Raw genomic sequence first — 4,335 nt, 5'->3', positions numbered from 1 at the left:
CGAATGTCCCCACCTTCCTTCTTCCTCCCCCGGCTTTATATACTGAGCATGATGTCATATGGTATGGAATATCCCTTTGGTCAGTTGGGGTCAGCTGTCCCGGCTGTGTCCCCTCCCAACTTCCCGTGCACACCCAGCCCACTCGCTGGTGGGGTGGGGTGAGGAGAGGAAAAGGCCTTGGTGCTGTGTGAGCCCTGCTCAGCAGTAACTAAAACATCCCTGCTTTATCAACACTGTTTCCAGCCCAAATCCAAAACACAGCCCCATACAATCCAAAACACAGCCCCATACTAGCTGCTATGAAGAAAGTTAACCCCATCCCAGCCAAAACCAGCACAGGCCCCAGAGGGATCCCCCTGTGCTTTGTGTGCCCCAGCTGATGCCCAGAGAGGAGCACATATGTATTTCACCGATCATTGCGGCAGGGGGGCAACGGGGGCCAAGAAACTCTGCTCAGGACAGCGCATGACTAAACAACACTGGTGCCCAGGCACTACAGTGGATGATCCTCAGCACGGCTTTGCCAACTGTCCTGGGCACATCAGAGGTCTCGCTGCGACAGACACCTGGAGGGAGGATGCTGCCTTTCAGGCCTCAGCTCCAGGGAGTGCCTCTCCCTGGGACTCAGGGGATGGCGGCCTCTGGTCTGGGAACTGAGGAGCAGGTGAAGGTGTGTGAGGAGGGGAGCAGTCAGTGCAGCATCGAGAATGGCAAAGAGGAGAGAGACAGGGTCCTTGCGGAGACCCCGCAGAGGAGAGATCCCGGTCACTGTGGAGCAAGGAAGTAGGGACAGCAGGAGACCACCCCAACGGAGCACTGACTGGAGAGTCCTGCCCAGGGGGAGGCTGGGGACTTGTGCTGCTGGAGGAAGGCTCCTTCGAAGCTGCAGATCTGCAGCTGCAGAGCAGGGACTCTGCTCTGGCAAGAGGTGAAGGAGCAAGCAGGGCTGGGGCAGGCTGGAAGAAGGCAGATGGGCTCTGCCAAAATCTAAGGGAGAAAATCATTGCTGAAGCCCGGGGTTGAACCAGGGACCTTTAGATCTTCAGTCTAACGCTCTCCCAGCTGAGCTACTTCAGCCCTGCCCCAGCAGCCCTTCTCCCTCTGCCACCCATGCCAGGCCACAGGCTGACACACAGGAGGAATGCTCCTCAGGGAGCTTCCCAGGGAAAAGCTGTGCCCAGCCCCAGGCAGAGGGGACCTGGCCTCTCCCTGCTCCAAGGCCAGGTGGGCTCCAGGTTTGGTGGAGGCCAGCTTACACTGGGTGTGCCAAGACGTCTGAGGGCCTTGCACAACCGTGACAGTGGCAAAGGCAAGTGGGCAGATTGGGCATGTGCAATTGCAAAGGCTGAGGGTGAAAGAAGCGTGGGGCTGGTGGAAGACCTTGTCTCCTTCCCCATGGAAGGTGTCCTCCCACCCTTTTCTCCCTGGCTCAACTTACCTCCTTCGTTCCCAACTCTTCTACCTCCTCCTCCCTGAGCAGCGGAGGGGGATGGGGAGTGGAGGTTGCAGTCAGTCCGTAACCGTTCCTCTCTGCGGCTCCTTCCTTCTGACACTTCTCCCATGGGGTCCCTCTTACCGCTACAGTCCTTTGAGACAAACCTGCTCCAGCATGGGCTCTCCTCAAGCCACCATTCTTCCAGGAAATAGCCAATGTCTCCAGTATTGGGTCCTCCACAGACTGCAGGGCTGACCTTCTCCACTGTGGTCTTCTCCAGGGGCTGCAGGAGACTATCTGCTCTGGCACCTGGAGCACCTCTTCTCCCTCCTTCTTCACCAGCCTTGGGGTTTGCAGGGCTGGTTCTCACACTTTTTTTCCCTCACTCCTCTCCCACTCTGGCTGTTGTGTCCTTTCTTAAATATGCTTTCCAGAGGTTCTACCAGCTTCATTGACGGGCTCAGTTTTGGCCAGCGGTGGGTCCACCTTGGAGCTGGCTAGAACCAGCTCTGTCTGGGACGGAGGCAGCCCCTGGTCTCTTCTCACAGAGGCCAGCCCTGCAGCCCTCCTGCTACCACAACTTGGACATGGACACCTGTTGCGTTAAAAGGAATGCAGTAATAAACAAGTAATAAACAAGCTCCTAAAATAGCACAAACAATTCCTTTACCCTTACCATCTTTAACCTTCTGTTCACTCCTGCACTGTTGAATTCGCTCTATTATTTTATTTTCATTTTTCCAGAATTTCTGGGCCCATTCTAGTCCCCGATGGGACGGCGCACATTTATTTTTTTCTAGCAGTTTATCCATGGCTATCCTGTCCGTGACGCCAATTTTTACTGTCGCGTTAAAAGGAATGCAGTTTCGAAATTTGTCTGTCAGAGTCCCAGGACTTTCACTGACCCATTTATCAGAGCCCCAGCAAAAGGACTTGCACTGAGCAGATGCACAAAAATCGAAATGAGTTATTTTATTGAAGGCGACAGAAACAGATTCGAGATTGCCGTTGATAAATTCACTAACTATAATAGTGCTACTAATTAAGGTTAATATTGCTAGCAGACTTGATAATAATACAAGAACCTGGGGATAACTTTCACCCAGAGGGTGAGAGGCGCAGCGCTTACCCAGAGAGGCGTCCCTGCCTGGCGTGGAGGAAGAGAACAACGCAGCCTGTCGACTGGTCTGTCAGGCGTTGAGGTTCTTCTCTCCCACCTTAACAATCATTTTCTCCGTCTTTTATCCCCAAAACTACGAGGTTCCCCCCCCATATGTGACGTGTAGCATGATTTGGGTGGAGAGATGAGTGCTATATTCATATATGTTTAGCATGACCTCTATAATCTTCATTAGCATATGCAGGGGTGTGAGTTGTAATATGCATTTCACCGGTAATGAGGCAAAAGTCAGTTATCGGACATGAAGCCTTTTCAAAGAAACAAAGGACCCCTCACATTCCTGTTATTTTACTGTCTTTGCTGACCATAAGCAGGGCTGTCCTGCCTCCACGGGGCCCCCTCCTTATCTGCATCCTGTGTTAGCCAGGCGGGTCTTCACTCCCCCGGGTTGCACAAGAGATAACAAGGGCAGTCTTAACTGCTCTTTGTGCACAGGAATCCCACCTCATTATCCAAATTCCACAACACCAATGCACAGTGTAAATTGTTGCCTTGCTGAATGACGTCCCCTGCTCTTCCCTCATCAACAAATGCAATTGCCTCACTGGGGAGGAAGAGAGAGAACCGAGAAGGCGTTGATGCTGTGCAAACATGGTTCAGCAATAGCTACAACACTGGTGTGTTGTCAACATTGTTTTGGTCCCAAATCCCAGACACAGCACCATACGGGCTGCTATGAAGAACATTAACTCCATCGCAGCCAAAACCTGTACTGTGTGCCTGGAAATATTTTCCAGGATGAGCTGCTCGATCCTCTCTCTCTTCCCAGGGCGAGAGGTGAGGCTGACTGGCCTCTAGTTCCCTGGGACCTCCTTCTTGCCTTTCTGGAAGATAGGAGGGACATGTGATTCCTTCCAGTCTTCAGAGGACTGTATTGTGTGCACACCTCAACTGAGGCAAGAAGAATCCCACCACCTGTGGGTTTGGGGCAGGCATGGGAGGGAGCTGAGTCCCTATGACGGATGCACTCCACTCCCTGACCAAACCGGTGTGGTTTGGTTCAGGCTCCAAAGGAGATAAAGGCCGAGGTGTAGCCGGGCCAAGAACCTCTCTAGTTCCAATGTGATCTCTGGAAACCCACACAGGAACAGAGAGACATGGTGACCGCTGATGCCTATGGGCTTGGAAATTGGAACAGCGACCATGCGATTAACACGTGAAGAGCAGGTGGTTCCTCCAAGACTCATTTATCAAGGAACAAAGTAAGTTGTGGGGACAAGGAGTCTCATGCTTGCCTTTTCCACTGCATGTTATTTGACTACAAGCCAACTACTTTATCCTGTAAATATGACAGCCTAAGTGAGCCTTCTTTGAGTTCTCCCTGCTAGGCAGCATGGCTGCATGGCAGTGATCTCCCCTTGAGCTGGGACACCTCTCACGGTTACTCCTCGAGGTTGAGAGACCTCTTAGCATATTCAGATCTTTGGTAAGTGACTGATATAGCGCAAAACCTTAGTGCACTAAGATTTGGTATTGGTAGCTTTGAATCATTGTTATATCCTTTGTGCAGTAAGCAATTGAGTGAGCCTGGCCATCAAACATGTTACGTTTCAAGAAAACCACTTTTGCCAATACCTTTGGCAGTGGTTCTTTAAGCAGTCTAAATTGCCCATCCATGACAATTTGGTGTAGTCAGCAGGATTCTGAATGAGGATCCGCGACAGGAGACCTTATTGCAGCCATGCAATATATAAGGGAAGCTTATGAGAAGATGGAGAGA

At 51.7% G+C, this 4,335-nt stretch overlaps 1 non-coding gene across 1 annotated transcript; it reads right to left on the bottom strand.

Moving 5' to 3' along the window:
- Positions 1 to 1,004: 1,004 nt before the first annotated feature.
- Positions 1,005 to 1,077, bottom strand: TRNAF-GAA (transfer RNA phenylalanine (anticodon GAA)). The gene has a single exon. It is a non-coding gene; the product is annotated as a tRNA-Phe (tRNA).
- Between the last annotated feature and the right edge of the window lie 3,258 nt (positions 1,078 to 4,335).

Source organism: Gavia stellata, chromosome 34 (assembly GCF_030936135.1).
Source record: "Gavia stellata isolate bGavSte3 chromosome 34, bGavSte3.hap2, whole genome shotgun sequence".
NCBI classification, from domain to species: domain Eukaryota; kingdom Metazoa; phylum Chordata; class Aves; order Gaviiformes; family Gaviidae; genus Gavia; species Gavia stellata.
The sequence above is the reverse complement of the archived record's forward strand: the minus strand, read 5'-3'. Positions and strand labels throughout refer to the sequence as shown.